Here is a 15,851-nt window from a genome sequence, read left to right as displayed (position 1 = left end):
AGGAAAGGAAAATGGAGGATGCGAATGAAACATGAAAGACCAACTACAGTAACAGAAAGCGTGAAGAAAAGACGTTATGTTGTGAAGGAAAGGAAATGCAGGACCAAACTAATAAATATCGGCGGTCAGCGAGCACCTCGGTGTGATCAGCTGTTTGTTTAGTGACAGAATCATGTAACTGTCAGTGCACAGTCAAGGTAAACCTGTAGATGGCAGTAATGCAACACTGGATGCCACCTGCCGTAAAACCCAAGAGAAGAAGAAGACGATGCCAAAAGGTAAACCTGCACATGTGCACACGGACTTCCTCTGTCTGCTTGATTGCGCGACGTGAGCGAGTTCATGCACATTATTCACTAGGGAATCCCCTCAAATTACAGACCCTCCAGGATTTCGTGATGTTGCGATTTGCAACTTCAACGCAAATTCAACCAATCCCCGTGAATTCAGGGTGGTGTTGCAATTATATCCAATCACCGCAACTTTCCCGCAAATTTGACCAATCGTTGTCTTGAGGTGACGTCAACAAACTACCTCCCACCTTACTTCCGTGTATACGTTCAAGAGAAGCAGCATGTGCGAGCAGTGTTGCCAGATTGGGTTGTCTAGGCAGCTTCAGCATCATACTGTGAGGTTCTGTTCAAATGTTTTTTTTTTTCTTCTATGAAGCCTGAGCCATTTATTTTATTAGTTTATAATTATTGTTTAATTTAGTCTTCAGGAGAGACTGCCTGCACACAGTACTAGTATTAATAGTTTTTTTTTTCTTACATGAAAGCTGAGGCATTTATATTATATTTTAAGGTAATTTCATGTTGTGCTGTGAGGTTCTCTGCACTTTAACTTTTGAACCAACAGGTGCATTTGGATCAGTAAAGCCTATTTTTCTGCATTTTTGTAGTCCTGGTAATCTTTTATATTGGTAAAGTTGTTTATAGGACCATTTCTCAGTGTTTTTGTTTTTTTAATCAATAGTTTTTCAGTAATAACTTAATATTTAACATATCACTCAATTTTAATCACAAAAAGAGAAAATCGCAACAATTTCTCACAACTTTCACTTCCTCCCGCAATGTAATCGCAACAAAAACCTAAAAAACACCGCAACTTTCATCGAAATTTTTTGGAAAACCCCCCGCAACATCAGACATTTTAGCCCGCAACAATCACAAAAAAGGCCCGCGAAATCCTGGGGGGACTGAAATTAAATAACTTCTCAGTCACAGGATGGCCTGGGATTTTTATTTATTTATTTATTTATTTTAGATATTACAGAAATAAACGGATATCACAATGATCAAATTTCAGAGAGAACTATCACTGATTTTATGAAATCAAAAGGCTGTCTACTTTTAAGATTAAGAGCATCATTACAAAGGCTTGCCTGTGGCTAACTTGCCATTTCGGATTTTGAGGCATGGGGTACCAAGGAGTTTTTGAAGTGGTTGAGGCTGCACTGGGGGACATTGTAGCATCTGCCCGATGGAAGAAGCTGGTACTCAGGATGGAGGACATGAATGTGATATCACACTAGCTGACTGACAGTGAGTATCCTGGAGGAAATAATGCTGACATTTAAGCTCTCTGCTAATGCTTAATGAGAAGAAACTTAACTTCATGAATTGGTTTTAGACAATCAGCAAGCAAAATTCAGAGGTCTATGCAAATGTCAGATAGTTTGAATATGCTAACTGCAGGTAAATGGCATGACCTCAGTTTTCTGTGTATGGATACAAGAAAACCATTTAATCAAGAGCCAATTAAAGCTGTGCAAAACAGTCCATTTTTTCACACTGTCAATAACACGTTTCTTAAAATACCAGTTTCCTTTGGAGTGCAATCAGAAATCCTGGGTGACATGCCCCTTTATTTCCTGAAACAGATCTTGAGGTGTGTGGAACGACCCCTGTGCAGATGCTGGCTGGAAGATGGCTATGAACAGATGCTGCAGGAAGGCTCTGCTGCCCAGCCTGTGACAGCCATGACAGCATACAGGCATCATCCCAAGCCGACACTTCTTATACTGATGTTCTGCTGCCACTTCTTTATTCATTTCCGTGGACTGAATATTAGTGTTGTGTAATTTCTCATTTTTAATGTGAGCTGTGGAATATCAGCTTCATTCTGCTGCCTGCATGTCAGTGTACAAACAAACTACATAAAAGGGTTCTGTTCTCTTAGTGTCAGACGGTCAGACACAGTGGATCCCACTGAGACAGAGGCGTGTGTGTGCGTGTGTGTGTGTTTATGAGAGAGAGAGAAACAAAGAGATGACATTGACAAATCTCCGTACCCCTCCCTATCCCTGCTAGTCTCTTCTGTGATGCTGTGCTATCTCACCTGACAACAGTTTCAACCGAGTCTGCACTGTCACACAGACAATTCCTCGGCCTCTCTCAAGTCAGCTTCCTTTCTTCTCTGGTCAAGATGTTTGCCTCTACTTCGAAATGCTCATCGTCACAATCCCAGGGCTCTTTCACTGAAGAGAGAAAGAGAGACAGAGCAACATAGCAACCATAACAAAGGTCCAAATGAGCAGATACAGATCAAAGCCTTCAGCCCTCTGCCAGGTGCAGCACACACACACACACACACACACACACACACACACACACACACACACACACACACACACACACACACACACACAGAGAGTTCTCTGCCTGCTCATCCTGTATGAGCAGATTTAGTCATAAGCATATTCATGGAGCAGCTAAATAAAGTAGAATAATGGATGAGTGAATATACCAGTCAAAAGTTTGGACACACTTTCTAATTCAAAATTTTTTTTTAATATTTATTAATCCTGTGATGACCTGGCGACTTGTCCAGGGTGTACCCCGCCTTTCGCCCGTAGTCAGCTGGGATAGGCTCCAGCTTGCCTGCGACCCTGTAGAACAGGATAAAATGGCTACAGATAATGAGATCAGATGAGATATTTATTAATTTAAAGACACTTCATGTCTTAATGTAATGATGGACTGTATTTTCTCTTTACTTAGTCGAGCGGTTCTTGACATAATATGGATTACTACACTCTCAGAAAACAAAGTACATCACTGTACCTTTCGGGGTACAATGGCTTGTCACTGGGGCAGTACTCTCTAAGGTACTTATTTGTACCATTTATATACTGATTGGGAACATACAGTATACATACCTTTTTTTTTAACCCTAAAACAGGACTCATAGTTACCTTGAGGTTCAATAATGAGCCCTAGGGGGTACAATAGTGTAGATTGTACCTTGGGGGACAGAAATGGACTCCTACTATACCCCTATTTCTGACAGTGTACAGTGGTGGAATAGGGCTATTTACTGTATTTTTATTATTTACTATTCACTGTTTGATCTCAAACACATGAAGAAGGCAAGAAATTGCACTAATTAACTTTTGACGAGGCACATCTGTTAATTGAAAAGCATTCCAGGTGACAACCTCATGAAGCTGGTTAAGATAATGCCAATAGTGTGCAAAGCATCATCAAGGTAAACGCTGGATACTTTGAAGAATCTAAAATATGAAACATGTTTTGAAACATATTTTAATTCCATATATGTTCCATATGTTATTTCATAGTTTTGATGTCTTCAGGATTGTTCTACAATGTAGAAAATAGAACAGCAGCTACAATTATCGACACCTTAACAATCTTTTGGCCATTGGAAAAGTAGAAAAGACTTTCAATACATAAATTATGCATGAATAATTACTCAAACTTCCACTGGGAAAAAAAATGAGTTGATTCCTGATTACTTAGCGTATCAGATCATGTGACACTGTTCCACAAGTACTGACACCTTTGTCCACAGTTATTGACACCATTCCACACTTCTCGACATCCAGATGATTATTATTTTTTTTAAATCATCGGTATGTGGTATTAAGTTAACAAAATATAGTTTTTATTTAAAATTTGTTTTACATAGAATTATATTTAGTACAAAATATCTTTTATATAAATATATCAATGTTGGTGCTTATGTAAATGAGGAAGTAATTCTAATGTTTGTAAACAAATGAACTGATAATGTTGAACCTGTGTCAGAAAATCTTTTTGTTCCACTTTCTACCCACTTTCTAAGTATTTTCATAGATCACATTTTGTTAATCATTCATTGTTGTTTGTATTAATTTCTAGTTTTGTAGTTTACCAATAAATGTCAACAGGCAATTGACATTGTAACCACATGGAAATCCAGGTCAAATAGGTCAATTTTTTTAAATTGAGATTTTAAATTTACATCTAAAAATATAAAATGTCTACTGATATTGTAATATGTGGTAGATATTTACAACAAACTGCAAAGAAAAAAATTTCTGAATGGAACAGAAAAATCCAAATATTTCAAGCATGTAAATTTTTTATATGATAGGAATTTAATTCTGGTCTAATTCTATTTATTGGAATAGGATTCCAAATACTCTATAAACATTCCATTCTGTTATGAATCAGAAAAAAATTATTATAAATCACAGCACTTTTATTATTAAGTACTTCATCTACTCCAACAATGTTACACAAAGATCGATCCATAACAGCTGTAAATGTCACTTAATTCCACAGGGTGTCAATAATGGTGGACACTGGTGAAAGTGATCACTCTTATCAAAACATCACGTGACTTCTCAAACGCACGTTTAGATACAAAATGGCGACTGTCAAATGAAAGAGTAAGAAACAAAGTAGGTCTCGACAAGGAGCTCATGAAATATTGGTGAATTTGATCAGTAAAAACATGTCCATGATCTTTACACTATGCTTACCTGCAATGATAACGTCCGGGTTTTCCTCAACTTGCTGATTGTGCTAAAAAAATTCCATCTCAGGTAACGAGCTGTGTCATCAGATGACAAGATCAAAGGGCGAGGGGGTCTTCTGGTTGATTAATTAACCAACAAATAACTGTTGTAACAGAAACTCACCTTTGTAAAATTTTTTTTTTTATTGGTAAATCTGAAAAGGTGTCGATAATTATGGTCTGTCAATAATTATAGCTGCCGGTCTAGACAAAATGCAGAAAAAAAACTGTGATTGAGTTGCTGTGTTCAAACTTTTTATTTATTTATTTATTTATTTATTATTTTTTCCATATATTTTTTATCATTTTATAGAAGGTTCTTTAACAATGTGTAATACAACATTACATTACACTTACACTTACAATCACCTTATATCTCCCATCCCACCCACAGCAAACCTTTATGCCAAGGAAGAAATTCCCTAAAAAAAAAAAAAGGATGCTCATGGTGAATGACTGCGTCGTTTTTGAGCTTTGCTTCACAATGCGCTCTCAGTTAAGGAAATGTTGTTAGCTTATCAAAATAAGTCAGTAGAGGATCCCAGGTTTTATAGAATTTTTTGGTGGATCCTTTGAGAAAATATTTGATCTTTTCCAGTTTTAAAAACATCATTATGTCAGAAAGCCATACAGATGCTTTTGGTGGGGTTAATGATTTCCATTCCAAGAGTATTATCCGATGTGCTATGAGGGTTGCAAAAGCAATATAATTTTCCTTACTGCTGGGTATTACAAAGTCTCCTCCTTATACCCCAAATATAGCTGTTGCTGGGCTGGGTTGTAGATCTAAGCCAAAGGCCTCATTCAAAATCTTAAATATTGATGTCCTGAACTCTCTCATCTTAGAACACGTCCAGAACATGTGGGTTAAATCTCCTCTGGCCATTCTACAGCGATCACATAAATTGTTTTCGTTAGAGTATATTTTGGCCAGTTTTGCCTTACTGTAATGCATACGGTGGAGAATATTAAACTGAATTAAGTTTAAGCGTGCACAGGAGGAGGAATCATTCACCCAGCTCAGAGCTCTATCCCACACTGCCTCAGATATGTCAGTCTCTATTTCTTCTTCCCATTTAGCTTTAAATTGCATATCCTGGGTAAATTCAGGAGCAAGATCAATGTAATTCTCCTATTTTATATTAAACTTTGGTCAAATATCTGTCACATTTTGCATTTTGTGCCATTTTTTTACCTTGCGCAATACCAGAAAAATTCAGTTAAAATCAAGCCATTTGAGGCGTATTCGTCTGCCTCTGAAAAAACTTGGCATTTGGATTTCCCGGCAAACATTGATTTTCGTGACGTCACGTGCGGGACACCTCCTTCTGAATCCTACGTCAGCGCTGGTTTGTTTATGAGAAAACGACCGTATTATTTACATCCTCGGTGTTGTCTCCGTCGTCTTCACTACTTGAATCATCATCAAATCCAAACAGATGAAGCCCCAATTCTGACATCTCATTATATTCTTCATCCAAAGGTGAAGTAACATTGCGCTCAGGTGACAATTCCATATTTCAATGCAAAATCACTAGCTGCTAAACTTGGTCTACACAGGCTGTGCACTGAAACCGTGCAAGCTCTCGCAGCCTGCTGGCACTTCTGCACTTGACATCACGAATCTGACTCCAGACTCCCTTGGGATTTTTCCAGACGCGTTTTGTTATTTTATTTTTTTCTGCTGTAGACAGATGGTCTTGTGGAAAATTACCCTTCTGGATGAGTGTGTAAAGGGACATACTTTCATATACAGTAAAAAAAAAAAAACTAAATTGGTCCAGGATATGCACTTTAATCCTATCCATAGATGTTTTTTGGATGACATAATTAAGTTGTATATAATAGATATCTGGCCTCTAAGGGTAAGAGGAGTTTGAAGTATGTCATCCATAACTGAATGTTCAGGTAACTGAGGAAAGGATGGGATGTGTGTTTGAATGAAATGGCGAATCTGCAGGTATCGGAATAAACTGGATTTAGAAATATTGAATGTGTTGGAAAAGTCAGTGAAGTTGGGAAAGACCTGGGTAATGAAGAAATTATTGCATGTAGTGAGGCCTTTACGGCCCCACTGTCTGAAGGTGTCATCCAACTTAGCAGCTGGAAAATGGTGATTATTACAGATAGAACTATGTATAGAAAGATCAGACAAGTTAAATTTTTGCCTAAACTGTATCCAGATCCTAAGTGTAGAACTTACTACAGGATTAGAAGAGAACCGTGAAGAAGAGAGGGGAAGTTTTGATGTAATCAGTGCAGCAAGTGATGCTTGCTTACAACACTTTGCTTCTGCACTGCACCAGTCCGTTTCAGGGGTCTGGAACCAATAAACAATTTTTTGTAAGTTTGCTGCCCAATAATAACTCAACAGATTTGGAAGGGCAAGCCCACCTTCTTTTCTTGGTCTTTCAAGATATGTCCTTCGTAGCCTTGAGGATTTACCTCCCCATAAAAAGTGTGAAAGTTGCTCTTCTGTTGAGTGAAAAAAAGACTTTGGTAGAAAAACTGGAAGACTTTGAAATAAGTACAGAAATCTAGGTAGCACATTCATCTTAATGCAGTTAATTCTCCCAGCTAGAGATAAATAAAGAGTACTCCAGTGCTGAAGGTCTGACTTTAGTTTCTCAAGTATGGGAGAGAAGTTAGCGTCAAATAAACCAGAGAAGGATGGGGTAATATAAATTCCTAAATATTTAAATCCTGACTTTGACATACAGAACGGCAGGTCCATATCTTTTAGTTTGAGTGCCTTGTTATTTATAGGAAAACATGAACTTTTTGAGTAATTTATTTTATAACCAGAAAAACTACTGAAATAATTTAAAATACTCAAAATCACAGGTGTGCAAGACAGAGGATCAGTAATGTAAGTTAAAAGATCATCAGCATAGAGTGAGATTTTATATTCCATCTCCATCCTATTAATTCCCAGTATAGATTGTGTATTCCTAAGCCTAATTGCCAGGGGTTCTATCGCTAGAATAAAAAGCGGAGGGCTTAGAGGACAGCCTTGACGTGTTCCTCTGGACAATGGAAAATACTGTGAGCATACCGCAGCTTTTGGAGAGGAGTACAATAAACAAATCCAGGAAACAAATTTTTGACCAAACCCAAACCTTTCCAATACAGAAAACAGGCATCCCCACTCGACTCTATTGAATGCCTTCTCCGCATCCAGGGACACCACCACCTTTGGTACGTCCCTGAACAAAGGAGAATGCACCACACTCAAAAGCCTGCAAATGTTAATGAATGAGTGGCGTCCTCTGATAAAACCCGTTTGGTTGGTAGAGATTATATCGGATATTACAGTGTTGATTCTAGCTGCTAAAACTTTGGAAAAGTACGAGATCTTGACACCTACATTTAATGATATGGGCCTATCAGAAGCACAGTCCACTTCATCTTTGCCTGGCTTTAGTAAAACTGTAATAAGAGCCTCTGTGAGGCTCTGTGGGAGAGATGACTGTTCAAAAGAGTACTGAAACATCTTAAGAAGTAAAGGTGCCAGTTGTGAAGCAAATTTTTTTTATAAAACTCTACTGGAAAGCCATCCGGCCCAGGAGTTTTCCCACTCTGCATGTCTTTGATTGCACACTCTATTTCTTGTGTGTCTAAAGGTTTTTCCAGGTTTTCGCTTTGCTCCTGTGTAATATTTGGGATGTCCAGATTTGCTAGAAACTCTGTCATATGAGTAGTATCTTGAGGGAATTCTGATGTGAATAATTTTGAGTAATATTCTTTGAAGGTATTGTTAATTTCTTGTGGGTCTACTGTCAGATCTTGATGTGTTTTTCTAATGGTTGGGACAAGCCTGGATGCAGATCTGCCCTTTAACTGATGGGCAAGAAGGCGCCCAGCCTTCTCCCCATGTTCGTAAAAATAAAAAAAAAGCTCGCAACCGCAACAGGTTTTGCTCAATCTTTTCTGTGGATAGTAGTTCATATTGCACTTTTAAACCCAATTTCTGTTTGTATAGTTCAGGGGTTGGGGTTTTTGAATATTGTTGATCTATTTTCAGTATAGAATCAATCAGTTTTTCCTGTGCTTGTTTACTTTTTTTTTATTATGTGATGCTGAGAATGATATTATGTGTCCTCTGAGTACCACTTTGTGTACGGTAGATGGAGATACAGAGTCTGTCTGATTAGTTAAAAGAAAGTCATCTATTGCTTTTGCTATGCATTGACAAAAATTTGCATCTGAGAGTAGTGTTGTATTCAGTCTCCAAGTTTGTTTTGCTGGGCAATTAAGTGTGATGTTGATGTCAAGGATGAGGGGTGCATGATCAGAGTCTACAATAGCAGTGTATTCTGCAGCTTTTACTGCAGGGAGAAGATGCTTGTCAATGAAAAAATAGTCTATTCTAGAATAGGACTGATGCACATATGAAAAACAAGAAAATTCTTTTCTATTCAGGTTTAGAAACCTCCACGGGTCAATACAGTCTATATGACTCATGAGACTGGAGAGTGTTCTGGACATCTTTGATGTAGGTATAATTTTGGGGTTAGAGCGGTCCATAGTTGTATCCATCACACAGTTCATGCCCCCACCAAAAATTAAACGATGAGTGTTTAAATCAGGTAACAATGTCATTATCAACTTGGAAAAATCTGCGTCATCCCAGTTCGGGGCATACACACTAACCAACACCACAGGTATGTGGAAAAGAAGACCTGATACTATAATATAGCGTCCTTGGGGGTCTGAAACTATTTCTGAAGCAGTGAATAAAACTTTTTTGTGGATTAATATTGCTGCTCCCCTAGCTCTGCTACTAAAGTTTGAATGGAACACCTGCCCTACCCAAGCTTTTCTTAACAGTATTTGGTCCTGCACCCGCAGGTGTGTTTCCTGTAAAAATACAATTTCAGTATGCAATCTTTTCAGATGTGTAAATATTCTAGTTCTCTTCACTGGTCCATTCATACCTCTAACATTCCAACTAATAGAGTGTACCACAGATCCTCCTGACACATTTCTACTTTCTACATTTGCTGTAGTGGCTTTGTGTCAACCTGCGCAGGTAGCAAAGCTTGTGATATTATTTTACAGCCATGAGACGAATTGTAAAATTAAAAAAAGAATAAAAAAAGAAAAGGAAACCCTTGCCAAAAAAAACCCCCTATCTCTTTGATAAACTCTAGGTTCGTCCTCTGAACACTGACGAACCGCAGCCCTACTGTGCTTAAACTTCCTGTAGTCCATTTACACATTATCCTCCCCATATTGCTCCCCATTATGCTAAACAGGTAGACGCATAGTCAAATTCTGACTTGGTGTAGACCTAGGTAAATTAGCCTGTTCATCCAGTCCACTTAAAACCTTAATACAATAGTGACACAAGTAACACAATACTAGTTGAATAATTGTCCATTGAACTGAGTTTACAACACTACAAATACCGTCTGACAAGAAGAAAAGAAAATGAAACAATAGGACTTTGCACTTCCAGTGCTTATGAATATAAGGCAGCTCTCCAGTCCATTTCACCCATTGGTCTATTTTTAGTGAGTCCAAAGTAGTCTAGGCTATTCACCATCATTTTGGTCCACAGGTCCCTCTGGACGCTTGTATGTAGCAACTCGGTGGTCGTAGAACTCTTGGGTGTCTTCGGGTGATGAAAAGATGAATGACTACTTGTCAAATTCAACTCGAAGTCATGCAGGGTACAGCAGATTAAATTGCACATTCTTCACATACAGGAGCTGTTTGACATCCTTAAATGCTGCGCGTTTTTTCGCTAGTGCTGCTGACTTATCTGGATATATTCGCAGTTTAGTGCCGTTGAACTCCATGTTATTCATCCAGGCCCAGCATAGTACTTTTTCCTTTTCCTGAAATCAGTGAAAGCAGACCACAAATGGCCAGGGTGGCTGTTCTTTTTGGGGCTTTTGGCCAAGTGAGCGATGTGCTCGTTCCAGTTCAGGCGGTTTGTCCAAAACTCCTGGCATCACCTCCATTAACATGTTGGATACAAACTTCACTGTAGACTGACCTTTCTCGCTGTCCTCCGGAACATTTAATATCCTGAGATTAGCATGCCTAGAGTGATTTTCTATGTCCTCCAATTGGTCAAACAGGGTCGTGTTATGTTCCTCCAAAAGTTTTATCTTTTTTTCTGTAATGTTCAGTGCAGAGAAGTTGTCACCAGCTAGAGATTCGGTTGCACTTAGCCTTGCCTGAAAACTGGTTACAGTCTCGGTTAATGCATTCATGGAGGATTGGAGAGGAGCAATCGACTCTTGAATTAAGGCAGAAATGTCCTCTTTTAGTGAAGTTTGTTGTTTGTCCAGTTCAGCGACCAGTTGACTCATGGAAACTCCATTTGAACTTGGCGTTTTACCCGAATCGTTGTTAGCCATGGTGGCGAATTTGCTAACAACAGTGGTTTTTGATGTAGCAGATGATTGTTTTGTCGGTTTGCTCATGTTGTCGGTCAGTGCTGTGTCGTTTCGATGTGAAAGTGATGTTCACTACTAAATAAAATATTATTAATCGAAAATGGCCTTAGTGGTGCTTTTTAAAGGTTATATTGAAATGTTAAACAGGGAGCTCTACTGTCTTGCGACCTATCTCCTCATGGTCAAACCGGAAGTCCGTGTGTCCAGACTTTTAAAACAGAATTTATGAATAATAAAACAAAATATCAATATCTGTTATCTTTATATATTATTCACCCAATGCTGAATCATTTAAGACAGGTTCTATAGTGCTCACCATAACATTTGATCAGTAATAATGAAAATGACAATGTGTTTGACATGTGAACACTTATCACTGATCATGAATATGCTTAATTTAACCAGATCAGCTAACCTCATCTATAGTGCACTTTGCTAAAAACAAAACAACAAACAAATAAACAAACAAACACCATGATGACATTATATCAGTCGAACACTGTTTCTCTTACTCCAGTAAATTAACAAGAGAAAGAACATTTTATACAGTGGGGCAAAAAAGTATTTAGTCAGCCACCAATTGTGCAAGTTCTCCCACTTAAAAAGATGAGAGAGGCCTGTAATTTTCATCATAGGTACACTTCAACTATGAGAGACAGAATGGGGGGAAAGAATCCAGGAAATCACATTGTAGGATTTTTAATGAATTAATTGGTAAATTCCTTGGTAAAATAAGTATTTGGTCACCTACAAACAAGCAAGATTTCTGGCTCTCACAGACCTGTAACTTCTTCTTTAAGAGGCTCCTCTGTCCTCCACTCGTTACCTGTATTAATGGCACCTGTTTGAACTCGTTATCAGTATAAAAGACACCTGTCCACAACCTCAAACAGTGACACTCCAAACTCCACTATGGCCAAGACCAAAGAGCTGTCAAAGGACACCAGAAACAAAATTGTAGACCTGCACCAGGCTGGGAAGACTGAATCTGCAATAGGTAAGCAGCTTGGTGTGAAGAAATCAACTGTGGGAGCAATTATTAGAAAATGGAAGACATACAAGACCACTGGTAATCTCCCTCGATCTGGGGCTCCATGCAAGATCTCACCCTGTGGGGTCAAAATGATCACAAGAACGGTGAGCAAAAATCCCAGAACCACACGGGGGGACCTAGTGAATGACCTGCAGAGAGCTGGGACCAAAGTAACAAAGGCTACCATCAGTAACACACTACGCCGCCAGGGACTCAAATCCTGCAGTGCCAGACGTGTCCCCCTGCTTAAGCCAGTACATGTCCAGGCCCGTCTGAAGTTTGCTAGAGAGCATTTGGATGATTCAGAAGAGGATTGGGAGAATGTCATATGGTCAGATGAAACCAAAATAGAACTTTTTGGTAAAAACTCAACTTGTCGTGTTTGGAGGAGAAAGAATGCTGAGTTGCATCCAAAGAACACCATACCTACTGTGAAGCATGGGGGTGGAAACATCATGCTTTGGGGCTGTTTTTCTGCAAAGGGACCAGGACGACTGATCCGTTTAAAGGAAAGAATGAATAGGGCCATGTATCGTGAGATTTTTGAGTGAAAACCACCTTCCATCAGCAAGGGCATTGAAGATGAAACGTGGCTGGGTCTTTCAGCATGACCATGATCCCAAACACACCGCCTGGGCAACGAAGGAGTGGCTTCGTAAGAAGCATTTCAAGGTCCTGGAGTGGCCTAGCCAGTCTCCAGATCTCAACCCCATAGAAAATCTTTGGAGGGAGTTGAAAGTCCATGTTGCCCAGCGACAGCCCCAAAACATCACTGCTCTAGAGGAGATCTGCATGGAGGAATGGGCCAAAATACCAGCAACAGTGTGTGAAAACCTTGTGAAGACTTACAGAAAACATTTGACCTCTGTCATTGCCAACAAAGGGTATATAACAAAGTATTGAGATGAACTTTTGTTATTGACCAAATACTTATTTTCCACCATAATTTGCAAATAAATTCTTTAAAAATCAGACAATGTGATTTTGTCTCTCATAGTTGAGGTATACCTATGATGAAAATTACAGGCCTCTCTCATCTTTTTAAGTGGGAGAACTTGCACAATTGGTGACTGACTAAATACTTTTTGCCCCACTGTACCTTACTTTTTCATTTTGACCTTCTAAATACTAAAAAATGTTTTATTTTTAAAAAATTGTATTTTTAAATGTTTACAGTCAAATTCAGCTAGCTTTAAGTGTATTTAATTTGCTAGCTAACCAGCAAGTCAACATTTAATAAACAAACAAACAAACAAACAAATAAATGCAAATATCAGATGTTTTCATTGCTAATTTTTTTTAATAGATAAAATATGTTATTTACCACCTGGGAGGTCCGTATTGTGAAATACCATGACCGAGGTCTTGAAAGTACTGAGCGAGGCCCTCTGGGCTGAGGTCAGTATTCAAGGCTGAGATCACGGTATTTCACCATATGGACCGATCTTAAGGTGGTAAATAATATATTTATTTTTTTCTTTACCAAATTCTAACAGAAAACGAGAGCGCCTGAAAGGGAAAACCGAGCTGAGCCACCATTTTGAATCCCCATTCACGGCTGTAATGCAAATTGCTTCCTCCTCGGTATACAAGTGCACTTCCATGGCAGGAAAAAAACTACATTTTGCCGCCTATGTAGTCCCCTATTTATACAAAATTGAGTCATTCAGGATTCAGCCATGTTTTTGCTTGGCGTTAGCAAGTTAGAGGTTTTTAGCTTTCTCCTGAAATGTTTTATTTTATTTCTTCTTCCTCAGGGTAGTAAAACTCGCTTTCGCTGTGAACACTGTCAATATCGCTATCTATGCTGTAAAATTAATGCTATTCTCCTGAGAAATGCTGGCAAAAAATTATAAGATTTTTGATCATCTTATAAATAAATCTTATAAAAAAAGATAAATGTTGACAAAAAATGCTACTATGTTTGTTGTTGTGAACGAGCGAGTCGCTAGAGGTCCGTAACTGGGGTCCGTACCGTAGGATACGGAGCCGCTCGCCAGCCAATCAGAACGCAGGATTTGGACTGCGAAAAAAATAATTACCTTTATTCTTGAATGCTTGACGATGGGATGTAGATACTTTATGACTTTCACTCAAGTAGACTTTTGGTTCCATACTCTTACTTTTAATTGAGTAAGATTGCTACACAATAGAAATTTACTTCAACTACATTTTCTGTTTACTTTTTTCCACTCCTGCTCCTTCCTCAGTAAGCTATATTTTGGCATGATGAAATGTTATCTGTAGTTTTTCTTTCATGAAAAGAAAAGAATGCCTGTGCGACAGGGGAAATATGGATGATCAACATGTCCCCCTTTTTTACCCCCCTAAATGTCTCATCTCAGCTCATTATTTCTAGCCGCTTTATCCTGTTCTACAGGGTCGCAGGCAAGCTGGAGCCTATCCCAGCTGACTACGGGTGAAAGGCGGGGTACACCCTGGACAAGTCGCCAGGTCCCCCCAAATGTACTGCAACTAATTTGTTCCATGCTGTGTGATTTCATTTTTTAAAATACTTTTCCCCATCCCACTTCACTGTGTAAGCACATATTAATGCTGGCTCCACTCCCGCACCACAGAAGTGCAAGTAATAGTTGCAAAAGCAGCAAAAGCTCTACATCTGGCCTTTTTTTTTTGCCTTCTTGCCTTCATGAGCAGTTGACAAGCTGTCAACTGTCCCCAAAAGCAAATAGTCTTTGTGATGAAGGCTTGTGCTGACAGTGGGTTTTTTTTTCTCATTTAATTGTTCTACAGTGACAGACAGTCTCACATATATGGTGTTTTCTGTTGTTGTGTGTGATCCATATAGATAATGCATGTAATAATTAGCTATTTAAAAATGTGCAGTCAGAAGTATGCTTACAGTGAAGACATAGTACATGAATCATGTCGAAATGTAGATGTAAAAACCATCAGGGTGAAAAGACCAGATCTGAGCCAAAAATGAGAACAGAGCACTAATGTGCATAAAGCCCTGTTAATGTTCTGATGTCTTGTGCCACAAAACCAAACTCAACACTGTTTTAATGGTATGTTATTGCAATGTAGTGTATAGTTATAAATATATTCGCCTTAAAGCCTATAGATATTACTGTCCACTTTATTAGGAACACTTATATAGCTAATCATTCATGCAATAATCCAGCGGTCGCAGTTCAATGCAAGTGCAGACCCAGGTTAAGAGATTCAGTTAATGTTCACATCAAACATCGGATGGGGGGGGGGGGGGGGGATGTATTCATAATGACTTTGAACATGGCTGATTTGAGTATTTCAGATCTCCTGGGATTTTCACATACAACAAGTGAATAAAGTGAAAAAAAAACATCCAGTGAGTGGCAGTTCTGTGTGTGGAAACACCTTGCTGATGAGATTAATGAGATTATGAAGCCAAAATATTTCAAGCTTACAGTAAGGCTATGATAACTCAAATAAACACTCTTTACAACCATGATGAGCATAAAAGCATCTCAGAATGCACGACATGTCAAAACAACAGGGTAGCACGGTGGTGTAGTGGTTAGCACTGTTGCCTCACAGCAAGAAGGTTCTGTGTTTGAGCCCAGTGAATGACGGAGGCCTTTCTTTGTGGAGTTTGCATGTTC

Source organism: Neoarius graeffei, chromosome 9 (assembly GCF_027579695.1).
Source record: "Neoarius graeffei isolate fNeoGra1 chromosome 9, fNeoGra1.pri, whole genome shotgun sequence".
Classification (NCBI taxonomy): Eukaryota; Metazoa; Chordata; class Actinopteri; order Siluriformes; family Ariidae; genus Neoarius; species Neoarius graeffei.
This window is presented reverse-complemented; position numbering follows the sequence as displayed.